Below are 8,596 nucleotides of genomic sequence, written 5' to 3'. Positions count from 1 at the left end.
TATACTCTAATTGTGATGCTGGGACCTGGGTAACGTGGTAAGCAACCGCCAACACAATACTCGGTCAGTTGAGTCGGGGGTAGGGGGGTAGGGGTAAGCTTTCAGAATACATCAAGGAGTATCCGTATCCGTCACTGGGACTAGGTGCAGGGTATCTACATTGGTTTATGCTCCTTGTTGTACCCAAAAAATCGTAAAAGCACTATGAAGTCTGGCATTATACTCAAAGTTTGAGAGGAAGCCTATCTATCCATTAAAAGTGTCCATACATTCCAAACTCTTTGCACAAATAACATGTAGAGGGACAACAAACAACTAAAGTAGAAATTGATAGAAAAGAAGAGAAATTGTGGAGCTTGGGCTTGAAGAAGTTACGTTCCACGATTCATTTTCCCATGCATGCACAATTTTCTAAATGTACATGTGAACCCGTCTTTTTTTGGGGGGGGGGTAGAAATGTAGAAACGTGCCGCTAGAAAGTTTGCGCAGGCCGATTAGACTGTTCCATGACTAAGACTATTTGATTCTCGAGAGAAAGAAAAGAAGGAAAAGAATCAAGGCTGGCCGCCATGACAGAAAAGGCATTTACAGCTTGCATATCCAATTTCAAGGTTATACGCCCGTAACAAACAAATAGGTCTTGCAGTATGACTCCGTCTTTTCGGCAACATGAATACTCATCTTGAGCTCGATATTCTTTAACTGTCTTCTGCATATAGATAACCACAAAAATGTCCTACCTTGGTAAAAAGGAGAGAACAAGCCCACGGTGTTGTCAGGTACAGACCACGTTTGAAAGATACGCCCCCCCGAAAAGTTACCGAACCGCTTCTGTCACAGCATTTTGAATAGGCATGACACCAAAGGTCAATGATACTGTCTGAGGTGTGAGTCCCGCCTCACTACGCAAAAAGACTTCTGTCTCAATACTTTTGGGTAGTGAAAATGTCACCAAATAACAACGTCACCAGACTCTCTATGGATAAAAATGGCACCTTTGCCATTATTTTCCTTCTCACGACAGGATAGGACTAATCTAATATGCATCGACAAATATCATTTCCTAGAATTTCTGAACGGTTAACCTTTTCTGAATAGAAGTACATTGGTGTGTAAAAACCGCAGGTGTCACACCTGGATAACGTGTTTAAATTGTTCGTTTATGAGTCATGGCTGATACCGCATTTCATACTGCCGGGAGGGGGGTAAACTAAATTAATTTTGTTAAATTGTCTACTCATGTGATGTAGCTGACAGGTGCTCTTCTCCTTGGTGTGCGCGTATTGCTCGTACGTGATGAGATTTGATAACCTTTTTTTAATGATCATTACTTCAGTTATCAACATTTATAAACAGGGCTTTTGTGAAAAGCTACAATACTAACTAGAAAGGCCAACATTTGCTTCGGAGCAAATGTAGGAATTTCACTCCATACCCTTCCCCAAACAAAAATGAAAGATTCTTCAAGAGTATTCACAAAATAAGCCATACTGCAATTATCTAATTGAGATCAAGGATACAAGGACAAGCAAACTTTTAATCTCGACAGCTTTATTCACAAAATTAGCACTTGACAATATATTGTCTCCCATTTTTTTTTTTACAAAGATACACACAGATTTACTTTACACTTACACTACCAAAAATGCTTTTTCTTGTTTTTCTTATTTTCTCATGGGAAGAAAATTTTTCTTTGGGGGAGAATAATTAGAAAAAAATAAGAAAAAAATTAATTTTCTGTATACCTACATTCTTGCACCAAGAACAATTTTCTCATTTTTCTTGAGTGGAGATAATTTTTCTAAAATAGGCTTCTTTAAATCTTGATTTTTCTTCGGTGAAGAAATATTTCTAGAGGAGATTCTAACTTACAAGATTAGAATTCTTTTAATCTTGAAAGTTCTTTAGTAAAGACAATATTTCTAGGGAAGATTCTAAGTTACAAGATTAAAATTCTTTTAATCTTAAAATTCCCTCAGACTTAGTTAAATTTTCTTATTTAATCTCTATGGAAGATTTCTTTCTTACCTGACATGAAAGTGATCAGATTTNTTAAATTTAATTCTATTACTACTCCATTCTCTGAAAACTTGGTAGACATACGATGAGTGCATAAAAACATGTAAAAACGGAAATAAGGTAATGTATAAGAACGCCAGTGTATCCATTATGATCGAAAGTCCGGCTGGGGTCCGCGCGGACCCCAAAAGAAAATCAGATATAATTTTTTTTTATAAAAGGTAGAAACGGAGTTTTATGCACTGTATTGAGAGACAACTTTGTGGGTGACAATTACCTAAAATGTCAGAAAAAAATCTTTAGAAACAAAAAAGAATATTACAGAATATATAGTGCTGGGTCCGCGCGGACCCCAGGTGTACTGTTTAGGGGTTAAAATGCATAGAGATCTCTGGTTACAGGTATAAGACTTAGTGTAACTTGCATTCAGACAGCCTTATGATATTAGAGGGAAAATTTTGCGTAATCCTCTATTAGCGATAAACAAATCGTACCAACATACTTTGTATCCATTCTGGCCGACCACCGACCCGTCCACCCAATACCAGGTTCCCTCTTTCTCCTCCATACCGATCCAGTGTTCCTTATTACCTCCTTCCGTTTTGACCAGATCTCTCAGAGCGACGTCCAGTTCTTCCGTTTTCGGCATGGCCAGTGTGGCTCCTTCCTTCCTGCATGCCTCCTTTGCCCCATCATGGGACTTCCCGAACAACCAGTTCACCCACGGCGCGGTAACGAGCCTGATGCAGGTCCCGGCGAGTAGTTTGTAGCCGTTTTTGCAGCGGGGACCTGAAAAGAACAACGGAAAGCAATGTGAAATTGAGATCTATCATTTTAGCTTAGCCCTTCATACCACACGGAGTAAACGGTTTTTAAACCAAGAATCAGCCAAACGTCACTGGTCATTCAGGGAGGGATTCTGAACCAGTCAGAATGGCCCCGAGGAAGGTTACAGACGGTCACCGAAACGTCGGCTAAATATAAGACTTGGCTGTGTAAAAAGAGTCTCTTTACTCAGTAGTTACAGAAGGTAATGATGTAATTGTTGAATCTGATTTATTTCAAAATTTACACAGGCATGTTAAAGGCTTGTGCTATGAGCTACCGACCGTACACATTCCTTCGTTATTTTTCGCGTACTTCTTCCTTCTGTAGAAAGTACATGTGGTTTACATTTAATGTATTGTTTGTAATTACAATCTTTAAAGGTTATATAATATATATGTCTAACCGTTTGTGGTGTTGAATGAGTCGCCGTGTACGGGTGGTGGACGTGATAATGTCCAATCTTTCTCAGTAGTTAGAGGTGTAGTCTCCAGGATCAACTGTGGAGGGAAATAAACAAATACTGAATTTAAAGTTTCTACTAATTCAAGAGTTCAATGCATGTGTGATTTTACATACATACATAAAGAAAAGATGGAATACATAAAGTAACGATGGTAATAATGATAAAGGAAAAAGCATAACATAATCGAACAATACATTCCTTCATCGTACAGAAAACTATCGAATTTATTTTTCAAGCTACATTATTTAATTTGATATCCTCTCATCTGTTTCGTATTTGTTTATTTATAAGGTTTGCTTTGATGTGACTAGGTCACTAATTAAGGCAGTTTCATTTGTCCTAGTAAGTACCAATTGCAGAAAGAAGCCATCAAAAGGAAGGCATCCAGTGATCTTGAAGATAGACTTACGTTGGTTGATATGCCTGTTTTGTCGGTTGAGATCACTCCTGGCAGCGAAGTTATCTGGTCCGGCTGTGTGTCTGCCATCTGTGACAGTTCAGTTGTGTTGTCTGGTAGGGTAGTCGCCAACCAGGCTTGTGCAGGAGTCATCTTTGACAGTGCCGGTGACACCATGCGACCTTTCGGCATACGTTTGTTTGGAGACCCCTTAATAGGTAGATCAGCGTTCTGTAAAAGATATTTATTTACTAAATTGTTAAACAATGAAAGCTATAATACAGTTAAAACATCGATCGTTCAAAAAACTGTTATAGCATTTGAGCTTTTACATCAGATTTTTTTGCACGATCAGAGATTTTAACTGTATTATGTGTCTCGAAGTCTAGATTACAGACTGATGTACAACTTGAAAGTTGTTTTAATTTGTGATTGAAATATATTTGAACATTTGGATTTAATAAACCTAATAAACTTTACTACATACATCATTTAAAACCTAAAAATCATCATTAAATGAACAAGGCATGGGGTGCTGCCATGATTACAGTAGGTACTATTATAATAACTTTTGATATTGCTGCAGAAATGGCACCTTACTTAGTTAAATCTAAGATAAGGAGCTTAACCCATAACGAATACCTTGTTTTCCATGGAGCTGAGATAAATGAAGACACAAGCTCCTGCTCCCAACAGGGCGACCACTAGAATAACGATGGCGATAAAACGGAGTAGGCTGGGGCGATGACATTTGTAGCTCTTAAGGCGTTCGCAAATGTTTGCAGCACTTGCGGTGCATCCTGTGGGTAGCCAATAACTGATGTTTGTTATCATATCTCTATTTCTTATGGTTACGTCCATTTTTTGTTCTCTTATTCAAAAGAAGGCCACTGATATAAAGCCCAGACCAGGAGGTTGTAGTTGGTTGTAATTATTTAAATTGGCAATTATAATTAATTAAGCAAAATTTGCTTTGATGTAGAACCTGTACATTTTTTACCATTGTATGTTCTTGCCTGTGACACCATTAGAATTTAAACAAGTCCAACATAAGTTACCTTCTTTTTCGTCTGCTTTTCGAAGTGCACCGGGCACATACAGCACGTTTCTACACAAACCTGCCATATTATTAAAGAAAAGCTCACATTATAATAGATTTTCATAATTATAACTTTTCCGTAGTCTTAAGTAGATGTCTATCTCTCACTACTTCATTGCCAGGTTTATGTAAAGCTTAACTTTTAATTCGAGTTCCGGCACATTGAATGGCATTCATACCTTTTTAGAATTAGAATATTCAAAGAGACGAATAATAAAGAAACATGTTCAATACTCAATCTCCACTTCCGAATAGAATCAATTCAATTGTATATGATACACAGCCATGAAAATGTTACCCATAGGTTAAACGAAAAGTTGCACGGTAAAATAATACAAACAGCAGACTGTACCTCCGTCCTCGGTTTGTTGTGGTTGACCAGGGTCGTGTATTGCGTTGTCGAGTGGATCAGCGATGTTGTTACCAGTAGGCACAGGAGGTGTACCGGCACTCGTCTGCTCACCAGTCTGTGGTTCATTCAGGATTTCATCTTGTTCTACAACTTCATAGTTGTGATCGATAGCAGGTTGCTCAACTTCGTTCTCCATATCTGCGGTGCAAATTTCCAACATCAGTTTTTTCATACAGAACACATTTTCTTGACAAGATAAATGTCAAATAATCTGAGAAAACGGGGTTCAAGAAAACAAGAATATTTAGACCAGTACCAGTTAAAATTTTGGTCAAATATGCACTTTGATTTATATGGTTTGATAGACTATTAAGTTAACACAAATACCTATAAAAGCTACAATGACAATGACAATTTAACAATATTAAAGATTATTTTGCTAATACATTACAGATTCCCTCTGGGCTATATACGTAAATGGGAGAATTATACGCTCCAAAACGCAATAATAAAAGGTTATAACCTACGTTTGTTGACATCTTTGTTTAAAGGGGATGACATCTCGTTACGAACTCCACTTTCTTTGCTATGCTCTTCAGTCATCTTCTGAGCAATTTAAGGGGCAAAATAATGGAAATCTTCTAAGTTTATTTTAGTGATAAATTCTGACAATAGTCACTTTACCGCCGCCCGGGAAACAGTAGCTAGAATGCTATGACTTTAAGACAGAGCCTAGTCTCAACGACTTGCCTAGACTAATCAGGTACGTAAGATCTCATGACGCATTCAGAGTTCATGATACAAGATGATACACTTTAAAATATTCTGACTGGTCTTCAATTTGAAAAGCAATCTTGCTTTCAGTGATGAGTCTGCACTCCGGGGTAGATATCACATGATGTTTTTATGCAGTAAATTAATATCTAGTGCGAAAAACAAGATTGCTTTCAGCGATGAGTCTGGACTGCAGATAGACGTCGCCCACGGGTGAAGTTGATAATACATGTAGGTAGTGACTTTTAAAAAAAGTGCAAAATGTGACTTTGTAGGATATATTTTTCTTGTTTCTTTTTACATAAAAGTAGCACTATCAACCTGGAAGCTTTAGATTGTATCATGGTATGGGATACGGTTGATTCAATTTCCTACATTTAAAAGGGACCAGGAAATTGACTTCTAAAATGCAGTTTACTACCTTGAATTGTTTTGGGTGCCTTTCAGAAGCAATGTACTTTGTCAATATTAGACATTCTTGTATTGTAAAAAGACCCTTATGGTATTGTTTTGTGTTTGCGCATCTGTACTAGTAATTTAATGTTAACGAGGCCAATAGAATTTGCATTTAAATTGTAATCTTTACATACTAGTACACTTACTATAATTCAAACAAAAAGTTTCGACAACTTCTATGACCTACCTATATATAATGGTTATTACCTTCTCGCCGCCAAGATCGTTTTGTTTTCACAGCTTACGTGTGTTTGTGTGCCTACGTCACTGTAGATGCTATATTCCATAGTGCTTTGGCATTTAATAGGTTTCCATTGTCTCGACTAGAACCAATTATTATAGTAGCCTGGCCTACATTGAAGAAGAAAATACCATCCCAATTTTTCAAAGTTAAATACAAAAAAAAAACTTTACAAAAAGCACACATTACAGAAATTGACTCTTTTGTTTCCCACTGCCTCAGAGAAAGGAGGCAGGCAATTTAAAATTAATATCCAGCTATGATACTAGAGTAGTCACTTTTTTATATTTGTATTTGTCCTTAGCCTTTTTCCTATGTTTATTTTAGGCTCGAATTTAACTTGTAAAATTTGGAACTGAGCCATCTTGTTGTTTGCGCATTTACGTCATAGTCTTTTGAGACAGACTGACAGTCTTGTAATAGCCATTGATTGGGCAAGGATTTGCAATAAACTTATCATTCTTTGTTACGTGGTTAATATGTAAATGACAATAATTAATGGAATGTCAAATGCCCACCGTCTTTTATTCTTCCCTTCTGTACAGTATGTATGATAATTTTTAGAATTTTCATAACATAATTGACTAAATTCCAGTGTAGCAGTATGAACTACATCACTTGTTGGAAAGGTTGTCAGCGGCATATACGAAGTGTCAAACAATGAGCAGTCAGATTTGTTTAAACCTCTTTTTTTAAAACCTTATTGTTGTCCATAACGTTCAAGTGCATAACTGACTAGTAACATTATAAGCCATCGACGAACATACAGTAATTACGTTTTTTTTACATATTTATTAATGAGCATTCAACTTTAAACAGTGAGACTATACTCATAGTTTCATATTCAAACTTACAGATTGTGTTTTTACCGACCAACATCAACTCATTTATGTATTCAAATTTTACATCAGAAAGGTGATATCCCAGAATCTTGTATAGGTGTGTATGGGTGTGTAGCATGAGTGTGTAACCATATTTAGAAAAAAAGTCTACTTCCGTCCAAAATTGTTCGCCATCTGTACACTCAAAATGTCCATTATATACTACACAATCCTAGCCAGTATATCTATTATTTGTTACTGCTCCTTGTTTATAAAGACTGGCCCTTGATTGATATATGTATTATGTAAAACCTTTCTAATTCAATGTAATGACAGCAATTTTGTTTGGTACTTCGAAAAAATTCTAAACGTCTTCAAATATATTGTAACTTCGTATCTTCACAAGGCTTAGCTCGCTCAAAAAGGGCCAAACTACATAACATGTTAAATTTTAAGATGAGCCATCTTGTTGTTTGCCCATTGACGTCATTTCAGACAGACTGATAGTAATAGTCCTTATCTGGTTGTTAGCCATCGATTAGCCAATCGACAAGGATTTGAAATAAACTTATCATTATTTGTTATGTCGTTGTATAAATGACAATAATGGAATATAAAATTAGAATTTTCAGCACATATTACTGAATCTCGATATAGCATGCGCAGTGTAAACTACATCACTTTTTTGAAAGGTTGTCACCGCTTATCGGAATATAAGACGTCTCAAACATTGAGGAGTCAGATTTTTAAACGTCTTTTTTAAAACCTTATTGCTGTCCATAACGTTCAAGTGCATAAGTGACTAGTAACATTATAAGTCATCACAAACATGTAGTAATTACATTTTTACATATCTCTTACTGAGCATTAAACTTAAATCAGTGACTATATCCATAGTTCCACATTTAAACTTGTAGATTGTATTTTTGCCCACCAACATCAACTCATTGCATTGCATTCAATCTTACATCAGAAAGGTGATATCCATCTTGTATAGGTGTGTAGCATGAGTGTGTAACCATACTCAGAAAAGAACCTTTCTACTTCCAACCACAATGTTTGACATTTGTACATTCAAAAAAGAAATGTCCAATATATTCTACACAATCCCAGACAGTACATATATTATTTGTTACTATTCCTTGT

The 8,596-nt window shown here is 36.4% G+C and overlaps 1 protein-coding gene across 1 annotated transcript in view; it reads right to left on the bottom strand.

The window, feature by feature from the left end:
• Window positions 1–809, bottom strand: part of LOC109478395 (uncharacterized protein YqhO-like) — a gene marked incomplete at its 3' end in the record, with an annotated part of 29,473 nt that extends 28,664 nt beyond the window's left edge. The window contains exon 1 of the mRNA XM_019779923.1: window positions 741–809. The remainder of the gene's footprint in view (window positions 1–740) is intronic.
• Window positions 810–8,596: the final 7,787 nt, after the last annotated feature.

Source organism: Branchiostoma belcheri, unplaced genomic scaffold (genome assembly GCF_001625305.1).
Source record: "Branchiostoma belcheri isolate BF01 breed outbred unplaced genomic scaffold, Haploidv18h27 scaffold437, whole genome shotgun sequence".
Classification (NCBI taxonomy): Eukaryota; Metazoa; Chordata; class Leptocardii; order Amphioxiformes; family Branchiostomatidae; genus Branchiostoma; species Branchiostoma belcheri.
Note: the sequence above shows the minus strand (reverse complement) of the source record. Positions and strands in the feature narration are given on the sequence as shown.